Consider the following 12196-nt stretch of genomic DNA (forward strand, 5'->3'; position numbering starts at 1 on the left):
TTTTTGCCCCCATTTTGGTGCCATTTTTTGCCATTTTAGCAATTCTAGCCCCATTTTTTGCCTTTTTCTTTTTGCTGGTTTACCCCCACTTTTTGCCATTTTAGCCCCATTTTGGCCCCATTTTGGTGCCTTTTTTTGCCATTTTTTGCCCTCTTAACCCAATTTTTGCCCCATTTTTTGCCATTTTTGCCCCATTATTTGCCCTTTCAGCCCCATTTTTTTCCATTTTTTGCCATTTTACCCCCATTTTTTGCCCTTTTTTAGTGCCATTTTTTTCCATTTTTTGCCATTTTACCCCCATTTTTTGCCCTTTTAGCCCCATTTTTTTCCATTTTTTTCCATTTTTTGCCCTTTTATCCCCATTTCAGCCCCACTTTTTTCCATTTTTTGCCCTTGTTTTGCCCCTGGCTGCACTGACCGTGCCTCAGGCCGTGCCGGGCTCTCTGTCCGTCCGCTCTGTCCGTCTGTCCCAGGCTCAGGGCCCGGCTCAGCGCCCGCCGGGCGCCCTCGAAATCCCCCAGGGACAGCAGCACCTGCAGGGGAAATGGGGATCAGAGAGCCCAAAACAAATCCCAAAATTCCTGGGGAAAAAGCCCAAAATTTACCAGAAAAAATTCCCAAAATTTACCCCAAAAAAATCCCAAATTTACAAAAAAAAATCCCAAAATTTACCAAAAAAAATTCCCAAAATTTACCAGAAAAAATTCCCAAAATTACAAAAGAAAATTCTATGGAATTATGGAAAAAAATCCCAAAATTACAAGAAAAAATTCAATGGAATTACGGGAAAAAATCCCGAAATTCCAGGGAAAAAATTCCCAAAATTTGCCAAAAAAAAATCCCAAAATTTACCACAAAAATTCCCAAAATTACCCCAAAAAATCCCAAAATTTACCAGAAAAAATCCCAAAATTTGCAAAAAAAATCCCAAATTTACCAGAAAAAAAATCCCGAAATTTGCAAAAAAAATCCCAAAATTTACCAAAAAAATCCCAAAATTAGAAGAAAAAATTCCGTGGAATTATCAAAAAATTCCCCCCCAAAATTCCATGGAATTATCAAAAAAAATCCTAAAATTCCATTACAAAAATCCCAAAATTACAAAAAAAATTCTATGGAATTATGGAAAAAAAATCCCAAAATTCCAGGGGAAAAATCCCAAAATTTACCAAAAAAAATCCCAAAATTACAAAAGAAAATTCTATGGAATTTTGGAAAAAAATCCAGAAATTCGAGAAAAAAAATCCCAAAATTACAAGAAAAATCCCAAAATTTACCACGAAAAATTCCATGGAATTATGGAAAAAAATCTGGAAATTCCAGAACAAAAATCCCAAAATTTACCAAAAAAGAAAGAAAAAAACCCCCCAAAATTACCAAAAAAATTCCATGGAGTTATGGAAAAAAAAATCCTGAAATTCCAGGAAAAATTCCAAAAAGTCAAAAAAAAAGGAAAAATGTTAAAAAAATTCCCAAAATTACAAGAAAAAATTCTATGGAATTATGGAAAAAAAATCCTGAAATTCCAGGGAAAAAAATCACAAAATTTACCAGAAAAAAATCCCCAAATTTACAAAAAAAAAATCCCAAAATTTACCACAAAAAATCCCAAAATTACAAGAAAAAATTCCATGGAATTATCAAAAAAAAATCCTGAAATTCCAGGAAAAAAATCCCAAAATTTACCAAGATAAAATATCCCAAAATTACAAAAAAATTTCCATGGAATTATGGGAAAAAATCCCAAAATTAAAAGAAAAAATTCCATGGAATTATCAAAAAAATACCCTGAAATTCCAGGGAAAAAACCCCAAAATTACAAGAAAAAAATCCATGGAATTATGGGAAAAAATCCCGAAATTCCCAGGGAAAAAAATCCTGAAATTCCAGAACAAAAATCCCAAAATTTACCAAAAAAAATCCCAAAATTACAAGGGAAAATTCTATGGAATTGTGGGGAAAAATAAGGAAATTCCAGGGAAAAAATCCCAAAATTTACCACAAAAAATTCCCAAAATTACAAGGAAAAATTCGATGGAATTATGGAAAAAAATCCCAAAATTACAAGAAAAAATTCTATGGAATTATGGAAAAAAATCCCGAAATTTACCCCAAAAAAATCCCAAAATTTACACAAAAAAATCCCAAAATTACCAAATAAAATCCCAAAATTGCAAGAAAAAGTTCCATGGAATTATCAAAAAAAATCCTGAAATTCCAGGGAAAAAACCCCAAAATTGCAAGAAAAAATTCCATGGAATTATCAAAAAAAATCCTGAAATTCCTGGAAAAAAATCCCCAAATTTACCAAAAAAAAAATCCCAAAATTACAAAAAAATTTCCATGGAATTATGGAAAAAGATCTGGAAATTCCAGGGAAAAAATCCCAAAATTTACCAGAAAAAAATCCCAAAAATTCCACAAAAAAACCCCAAAATTTACCAAAAAAAATCCCAAAATTACAAGGAAAAATTCTATGGAATTGTGGGGAAAAATAAGGAAATTCCAGGGAAAAAATCCCAAAATTTACCACAAAAAATTCCCAAAATTACCACAAAAAATTCCATGGAATTATGGAAAAAAATCCCAAAATTACAAAAAAAATTCCATGGAATTATGGGAATAAATCCCGAAATTCCTGGGGAAAATTCCCAAAATTTACCCAAAAAAAATCCCAAATTTACAAAAAATATCCCAAAATTTACCCAAAAAAAAATCCCAAAATTTACCACAATAAAATCCCAAAATTTACCACAATAAAATCCCAAAAATGCAAGGAAAAATTCCACCCCTAAAATTGCATGGAATTATAAAAAAAAATCCTCCCCAAAATTTCATGGAATTATCAAAAAAAACCCCCTGAAATTCCAGAAAAAAAATCCCAAAATTACAAAAAAAAAAATTTCCATGGAATTATGGAAAAAAATCCCAAAATTTACCAAAAATTCTATGGAAAAATTCTATGGAATTATGGAAAAAAAATCCTGAAATTCCAGGGAAAAAAAACCCCAAAATTACCAAAAAAAAATCCATGGAATTATGGGAAAAAAATCCTGAAATTCCACCAAAAAAATCCCAAAACTCAAAAATAAAAAAACCTCAAAGTTACAAGAAAAAATTCTATGGAATTACGGGAAAAAATCCGGAAATTCCAGAAAAAAATCCCCAAAATTACAAGGAAAAATTCCATGGAATTCTGGGAAAAATACTGAAATTCCAGAAAAAAAATCCCAAAATTACAAGGAAAAATTCCATGGAATTATGGAAAAAAATCCCAAAATTTACCAAAAAAAATCCCCAAATTACAAGAAAAAATTCCGTGGAATTATCAAAAAATTCCCCCCCAAAATTCCATGGAATTATCAAAAAAAATCCTAAAATTCCATTACAAAAATCCCAAAATTACAAAAAAAATTCTATGGAATTTTGGAAAAAAATCCCAAAATTCCAGGGGAAAAAAACCCAAAAATTACAAAAACATCCCAAAATTATAAAGAAAAATTCTATGGAATTATGGAAAAAAATCCTGAAATTCCAGAACAAAAATCCCAAATATATTAAAAAAAAAATCCCAAAATTTACCACAAAAATCCCAAAATTGCAAGAAAAAATTCTATGGAATTGTGGGAAAAAAATCCTGAAATTCCAGGGAAAAAATCCCAAAATTTACCACAAAAAATTCCCAAAATTACAAGAAAAAATTCCATGGAATTATGGGAATAAATCCCGAAATTCCTGGGGAAAATTCCCAAAATTTACCAGAAAAAATTCCCAAAATTTACCCACAATAAAAAATCCCAAAATTACAAGAAAAAATTCCATGGAATTCCAGGAAAAAAAATCCAAATATTTACCAAAAACAATCCAAAATAACAAGAAAAAATTCAATGGAATTATGGGAATAAATCCCAAAATTCCAGGGAAAAAAATCCCAAATTGCAAGAAAAAATTCCCAAAATTTGCCAAAAAAAAATCCCAAAATTTACCAGAAAAAAAATCCCAAAATTACAAGGGAAAATTCTATGGAATTGTGGGGAAAAATCCGGAAATTCCAGAGAAAAAAATCCCAAAATTTACCAGAAAAAATTCCCAAAATTTACCACAAAAAATCCCAAAATTACAAAAAAAATCCATGGAATTATCAAAATTCCCACCCCCAAATTCCATGGAATTATCAAAAAAATAAACCCAAAATTACAAAAAAAAAAAAGAATAAAAAATCCCAAAATTACAAGGGAAAATTCCATGGAATTATGGAAAAAAATCCCGAAATTCAAGGGAAAAAAATCCCAAAATTTACCACAATAAAATCCCAAAATTTACCACAATAAAATCCCAAAATAACAAGAAAAAAATTCTATTGAATTATGGAAAAAAAATCCTGAAATTCCACAAAAAAAGTCCCAAAATTTACCAAAAAAAAATCCCAAAATTTACCAAAAAAATACCAAAAATACAAGAAAAAATTCAATGGAATTATGGGAATAAATCCCAAAATTCCAGGGAAAAAAATCCCAAAATTTACCAGAAAAAATTCCCAAAAATTCCACAAAAAAATCCCAAAATTTACCAAAAAATCCCAAAATTACAAGGAAAAATTCAATGGAATTGTGGGAAAAAAATCCCAAAATTTACCAAAATAAAATCCCAAAATTTACCAAAAAAATCCCAAAATTACAAGGAAAAATTCAATGGAATTGTGGGGAAAAATCCGGAAATTCCAGAGAAAAAATCCCAAAATTTACCAAAAAAATTCCCAAAATTACAAAAAAAAATCCATGGAATTATCAAAAATTCCACCCCCAAATTCCATGGAATTATCAAAAAAAAATAAACCCAAAATTACAAAAAAAAAGAATAAAAAATCCCAAAATTACAAGCAAAATTCCATGGAATTATGGAAAAAAATCTGGAAATTCCAGAACAAAAATCCCAAAATTTACCAAAAAAGAAAGAAAAAAACCCCCCAAAATTACCAAAAAAAATTCCATGGAATTATGGAAAAAAATCTGGAAATTCTAGGAAAAAATTCAATGGAATTATGGGAATAAATCCCGAAATTCCAGGGAAAAAAAATCTCAAAATTTACCAAAAAAAAATCCCAAAATTACCAAAAAAATATCCCAAAATTACAAAAAAATTTCCATGGAATTATGGAAAAAAATCGGAAATTCCAGGAAAAAAATCACAAAATTTACCAGAAAAAAATCCCCAAATTTACAAAAAAAAAAATCCCAAAATTTACCACAAAAAATCCCAAAATTACAAGAAAAAAATCAATGGAATTATGGGAAAAAATCCTGAAATTCCTGGAAAAAATCCCAAAATTAGAAGAGAAAATTCCATGGAATTATCAAAAAATTCAACCCCAAAATTCCATGGAATTATCAAAAAAATCCTGAAATTCCAGGAAAAAAATCCCAAATTATAAAAAAAAATTTCATGGAATTATGGAAAAAAAATCCTGAAATTCCACCAAAAAACTCCCAAAACTCAAAAATAAAAAAACCTCAAAGTTACAAGAAAAAATTCTATGGAATTACAGGAAAAAATCCGGAAATTCCAGAAAAAAATCCCAAAATTACAAAAAATTCCATGGAATTCTGGAAAAAATACTGAAATTCCAGAAAAAAATCCCAAAATTACAAGAAAAAATTCCATGGAATTATCAAAAAAATCCTGAAATTCCAGGAAAAAATCCCAAAATTTACCACAAAAAATCCCAAAATTTACCAAAAAAATCCCAAAATTACAAGAAAAATTCAATGGAATTATGGGAATAAATCCCGAAATTCCAGGGAAAAAAATCCCAAAATTTACCAGAAAAAAATCCCAAAATTACAAGGAAAAATTCAATGGAATTATGCAAAAAATCCCAAAATTTACCAGAAAAAAATCCCAAAAATTCCACAAAAAAAATTCCCAAAATTTACCAAAAAAAATCCTAAAATTTACCAAAAAAATCCCAAAATAACAAGGGAAAATTCCATGGAATTGTGGGAAAAAATCCAGAAATTCCGGGAAAAAATCCCAAAATTTACCAAAAAAAATCCCAAAATTACAAGGAAAAATTCTATGGAATTATCAAAAAAATATCCTGAAATTCCAGGGAAAAAATCCAAAATTACAAGAAAAAATTCCATGGAATTATGGGAATAAATCCCGAAATTCCAGGGAAAAAAATCCCAAAATTTACCAGAAAAAAATCCCAAAATTTGCCAAAAAAAAATCCCAAAATTACCCAAAAAAAAATCCCAAAATTACAAGGGAAAATTCCATGGAATTGTGGGGAAAAATCCGGAAATTCCAGAGAAAAAAAATCCCAAAATTTACCACAAAAAAATCCCAAAATTTACAACAAAAAAATCCCAAATTTACCAAAAAAACCCACCAAAATTACAAGGAAAAATTCCATGGAATTATGGAAAAAAATCCGAAATTCCAGGGAAAAAAATCCCAAAACTCAAAAAAACCCCCAAAAATTACAAAATAAAATCCATGGAATGATGGAAAAAATCCAGAAATTCCAGGAAAAAAAAATCCCAAAATTACATGAAAAAATTTCTATGGAATTATGGGGAAAAATCCTAAAATTCCTGGAAAAAAATCCCAAAATTACAGGAAAAAATTCCATGGAATTATGGAAAAAAAATCCCAAAATTTACCAAAAAAATCCTAAAATTACAAGAAAAAATTCCATGGAATTGTGGGGAAAAATCTGGAAATTCCAGAGAAAAAATCCCAAAATTTACCAAAAAAAAATCCCAAAATTTACAAAAAAAATCCCAAAATTACATGAAAAAATTTCTATGGAATTATGGAAAAAATCCAGAAATTCCAGGGAAAAAAATCCCAAAATTTACCACAAAAAAAATCCCAAAATTTACCAGAAAAAATCCCAAAATTTACCCAAAAAAACCCCAAAATTACAAGAGAAAATTCCATGGAATTGTGGAAAAAATCCAGAAATTCCAGGGAAAAAAATCCCAAAACTCAAAAAAACCCCCCAAAATTACAAAATAAAATCCATGGAATGATGGAAAAATCCAGAATTCCAGGAAAAAAAATCCTAAAATTACAAGGAAAAATTCCATGGAATTATGGAAAAAAAATCCAAAATTACAAGAAAAAATTCCGTGGAATTATCAAAATATTCCCCCCCAAAATTTCCATGGAATTATGGGAAAAAATCCTGAAATTCCAGAAAAAAAATCCCAAAACTCAAAAAAATAAATTTAAAAAAATCCAAAATTACCAAAGAATTCCATGGAATTATCAAAAAATTCCTGAAATTCCCTCCCAAACCCCAAAAATGTGGGAAAATCCCCAAAATTCCAGAAATCTCTCAACAAAAATTGAGAAAACCCAAAGAAAATCCTGAAAAATGTCAAGAAAATCCCTAAAAAAAGTCACCAAAATTGTAAAAAATCACCAAAAAAATTCCCAAAAAATTGCAAAAATTCCCATTTTTAAAATAAAAAAAATTTCCAAAATAGCAAAAAAAAAATCACCAAAAAAATCACTTAAAAATTAAAAAAAAAACGCAAAAAAACCCAAAAAATCCCTACAAAGCACAAAAAGTTCCAAAAAAAAATCCCAAATTTTCTTGATTATTCCCAAAATTTTAGAAATAGGAAAGGAGTCAAAAACCACCAGGAAATTGCCAAAAAATCACCAAAAAATCACCAAAAAATCCAGAAAAAATAAGAAAAAATCCCCAAAAAATCCCCAAAAATTCCCAAAAATTCCCCCAAAAAATCCCTAAATTTCCAAAATTCTACAAATACCTGAACAGTCAAAAAACCACTGGTAAAATCCTAAAAAATTTGGAAAAAAAATCACAAAAAAATGACAAAAAATTCCCCAAAAAATTGGGAAAAAACGCTAAAAAATTCCAAAAATTCCAAAATATTTTCCCAAAAAAGTTCTTAAAAAATTCCAAAAATTCCAAAAATTTCCCAATAAAAAGTGAAAAAACACCAGGAAAATTTCTAGAAAATTGCCAAAAAAATCTGCAAAAAAATTAGAAAAAATTACAAAAAAAAATCACAAAAATTTGCAAAAAATCAAAAAAAAAGGAAAAAAATTCCCAGAAAAATCTGAAAAAATTTCACAAATTTTCCATAAATTCCTAAAATTTTAGAAATATCTGTGGAGTCAAAAAACACCAGGAAAATATTTTAATAATTACAAATATAGCAAAAAATCAGCAAAAAAAATAGACAAAAAATTACAAAAATTCACTAAAAATTCCCAAAAAAATCCCCAAAAAAAGTTCTAAAAAAATTCCAAATATTCCCTAAAATAACCAATCAAAAGTGGAAAAATTCTAGAAAATTCCAGGAAAAATCCAGGAAAATTTCTAGAAATTCCCCCAAAAAATCTGCAAAAAAATTAGAAAAAATTACAAAAAAATCACAAAAATTTTCCAAAAAAAAGCAAAAAAATTCCTAAAAAAATTCCCCAAATTTTCCATAAAATCCCCAAATTCTGAAAATATTTAATCAGTCAAAAACCACTTGGGAAATCTCAAAAAATCCCAAAAAATTTGCCAAAAATTCACCAAAAATCGCAAAAAAATGACAAAAAAATCACAAAAAAAACCCCAAAAAATCCTGAAAAAATCCAAAAATTTCCCAAAAATTCCAAAAAAATTCCCCAAATCCCTCAATAAATGGTGGGAAAATCCTGGGAAAAAAATTTTAAAATTCCCAAAAAATTCCTAAAAAATGTCGCGAAAATTGCAAAAAAATCGCCAAAAAATCCAAAAAAATTCCAAAAAATTCCCCAAATTGCCCAATCAAAAGTGGTAAAAAAAACCAGGAAAATTTCTCAAAAATTCCCCAAAAATCCTGACAAAAAATTGCAGAAAAATCACAAAAAATCAAAAAAAAAATCCCAAAAAATTCACAAAAAAAACCCAAAAAAACCCCAAAAAAGTCCAAAAAATTCCCCAAATCCCTCAATAAATGGTGGGAAAAAAATTTTAAAAATGTAGGAAAATCCAAAAAAAAATGATGCAAAAATGGCAAAAAAATCGTAAAAAATGCCCAAAAATCCCAAAAAAAATCTCCAAAATTCCCAAAAATTTCCCCAAAAAATTCCTCAAATTGCCCAATCAAAAGTGGAAAAATCCAGGAAAATTTCTCGAAAATTCCCAAAAAATCTGCCAAAAAATTACAAAAAATTCGCAAAAAAATCACAAAAATTCCCGAAAAAACCGAAAAAACCAAAAAAAAATCCCAAAAATTCCCCAAAAAATTCCCCAAATCCCTCAATAAATGGTGGGAAAACCCTGGGAAAAAATTTTTTAAATGCAGGAAAATCCCCAAAAAAAATCGCAAAAAATTGTAAAAAATCCCACAAAAATCCCAAAAAAATCCAAAAAATTTCCCCAAAAATTCCTCAAATTCCCCAATCAAAAGTGGTAAAAAAACAGGAAAATTTCTACACAATTCCCAAAAATCTGCCCAAAAAATCACAAAAAAATTCCGGAAAAATTGCGAAAATTTGCAAAAAATTCACAAAAAATCCCCGAAAAAACCCCGAAAAATCCCAAAAAATTCCCCAAAATTCCCCAAATCCCTCAATAAATGGTGGGGAAATCCTGGGAAAAAATTTTAATAATTCCAAAAAAATTCCTAAAAAATGTTGCGAAATTGCGAAAAATCGCAAAAAATTGTAAAAAATCCAAAAAAATTCCAAAAAAATCCCAAAAAAATCGCAAAAAAATTCTAAAAAATTTCCCCAAATTGCCCAATCAAAACTGGAAAAATACCAGGAAAATTTCTAGAAAATTCCCAAAAATTCTGCCAAAAAAAAAGACAAAAAAATCGCGAAAATTCGTAAAAAATTCGCAAAAAATCCCCCAAAGAACTCCAAAAAATCCCAAAAAATTCCCAAAAATTCCCAAATCCCTCAATAAATGGTGGGAAAATCCTGGGAAAAAAATTTTAAAATGCAGAAAACTTCCAAAAAATGACGCGAAAATGGCAAAAATATCACAAAAAATTGTAAAAAATCGCCAAAAAATTCTAAAAAATCCCCAAAAAATTCCTAAAAAATTCCCCAAATTGACCAATCAAAGGTGGAAAAAACCCAGGAAAATTTAATTTCTAGAAAATTCCCAAAAATTCTGCCAAAAAAAGTACAAAAAAATCGCGAAAATTCGTAAAAAATTCACAAAAAATGCCCGAAAAAAAACCCGAAAAAACCCAAAAAAAATCCCAAAAAAATCCCCAAAAATTCTCCAAAAAATTCCCCAAATCCCTCAATAAATGGTGGGAAAACCCTGGGAAAAAATTTTAAAAAATGCAGGAAAATCCCAAAAAAATCACAAAAAATTGTAAAAAATCCCACAAAATTCCCAAAAAAATCCCAAAAAATTCTTTAAAAAATTCCCCAAATTGCCCAATCAAAAGTGGAAAAAATCCAGGAAAATTTCTTGAAAATTCCCAAAAATTCTGCCAAAAAAATTACAAAAAAAATCGCGAAAATTCGTAAAAAATTCGCAAAAAATCCCCCAAAAAATTCCCCAAAAAATCCCAAAAAATTCCCCAAAAATTCCCCAAACCCCTCAATAAATGGTGGGGAAATCCTGGGAAAAAATTTTTAAAAATGCAGAAAAATTCCCAAAAAAATGACGCGAAAATGGCAAAAAAAATAGGCCAAAAAATCGCCAAAAAATTCCAAAAAAAAATCCCAAGAAATTTCCCCAAATTTGCCCAATCAAAAGTGGAAATAAAATAGGAAAATTTCTTGAAAATTCCCAAAAATTCTGGCAAAAAAAATGACAAAAAAAATCGCGAAAATTTGCAAAAAATTTGCAAAAAATTTGCAAAAAATTTACAAAAATCCCTGAAAAAATCCGAAAAAAATTCCCAAAAATTCCCCAAAAATTCTGGAATGTTCTGGAATGTTGTGGAATGTTCTCACCTGTCCCAGGTGGGCCTGGGCCTCCCCCTGCAGCCGGGGCTCCACAGGGACCCCAAAAATTCCCAAAAAATCCCCAAAAAAATCGCAAAAAATTCCCAAAAAAAATCCCAAAAAATTCCCCAAAAAATTTCCCCGAATTGCCCAATCAAAAGTGGAAATAAAATAGGAAAATTTCTCGAAAATTCCCCAAAAATCCTGACAAAAAAATTGCAGAAAAATCACAAAAAATCCAAAAAAATCCCAAAAAATTCCCAAAAAAAACCCGAAAAAATCCAAAAAAATTCCCAAAAAATTCCCCAAAAATTCTGGAATGTTGTGGAATGTTGTGGAATGTTCTCACCTGTCCCAGGTGGGCCTGGGCCTCCCCCTGCAGCCGGGGCTCCCCGAGTTTCCGAGCGCAGTTGCGGCTCCACAGGGACCCCAAAAATTCCCAAAAAATCGCAAAAAAAATCCCAAAAAATCCCCAAAAAATCCCCAAAAAATTCTAAAAAAATTCCCCAAATTGCCCAATCAAAAGTGGAAAAAATCCAGGAAAATTTTTCGAAAATTCCCCAAAAATCCTGACCAAAAAATTGCAGAAAAATCACAAAAAATTCAAAAAAAATCCCAAAAAATTGCAAAAAATTCACAAAAAAATCCTGAAAAAATCCCCAAAAAATTCCCCAAATCCCTCATAAATGGTGGGAAAAAAATTTAAGAAATGCAGGAAAATCCCAAAAAAATGACGCGAAAATGGCAAAAAATTGCAAAAAATCGCCAAAAAATCGCTAAAAAATCGCCAAAAATTCCCCAAAAAATTCCCCAAATTGCCCAATCAAAAGTGGAAAAAACCAGGAAAATTTCTCAACAATTCCCCAAAAATTCTGCCAAAAAATTCGAGAAAAATCACAAAAAAATCAGAAAAAAATTCCAAAAAATCCCAAAAAATCGCTAAAAAATCCCCAAAAAATCCGAAAAAAAATCCCAAAAAATTCCCAAAAATTCCCCAAAAATTCTGGAATGTTCTGGAATGTTCTGGAATGTTCTCACCTGTCCCAGGTGGGCCTGGGCCTCCCCCTGCAGCCGGGGCTCCCCAGGGACCCTGGAATTCCCCAAAAACCCCAAAAAATCCCAAAAAAATCCCCCAAAAAATCCCAAAAAAATTCCCCAAAAAATTCCCCAAAAAATAAAAAAAAATCGCAAAAAAATTCCAAAAAAAACCCAAAAAATTTCCAAAAAATTTCCCCAAATTGACCAATCAAAAGTGGAAAAAAACCAGGAA

At 29.6% G+C, this 12196-nt stretch overlaps 1 protein-coding gene across 1 annotated transcript in view; it reads right to left on the minus strand.

Moving 5' to 3' along the window:
* Positions 1-450: 450 nt before the first annotated feature.
* Positions 451-12196, minus strand: part of TONSL (tonsoku like, DNA repair protein) — a 35134-nt gene continuing 23388 nt past the window's right edge. Inside the window, exon 6 of the mRNA XM_077174515.1 lies at positions 451-533. The gene's annotated coding sequence lies outside the window, so the exon portion shown is untranslated. The remainder of the gene's footprint in view (positions 534-12196) is intronic.

Source organism: Agelaius phoeniceus, chromosome 1 (genome assembly GCF_051311805.1).
Source record: "Agelaius phoeniceus isolate bAgePho1 chromosome 1, bAgePho1.hap1, whole genome shotgun sequence".
Taxonomy (NCBI): Eukaryota; Metazoa; Chordata; class Aves; order Passeriformes; family Icteridae; genus Agelaius; species Agelaius phoeniceus.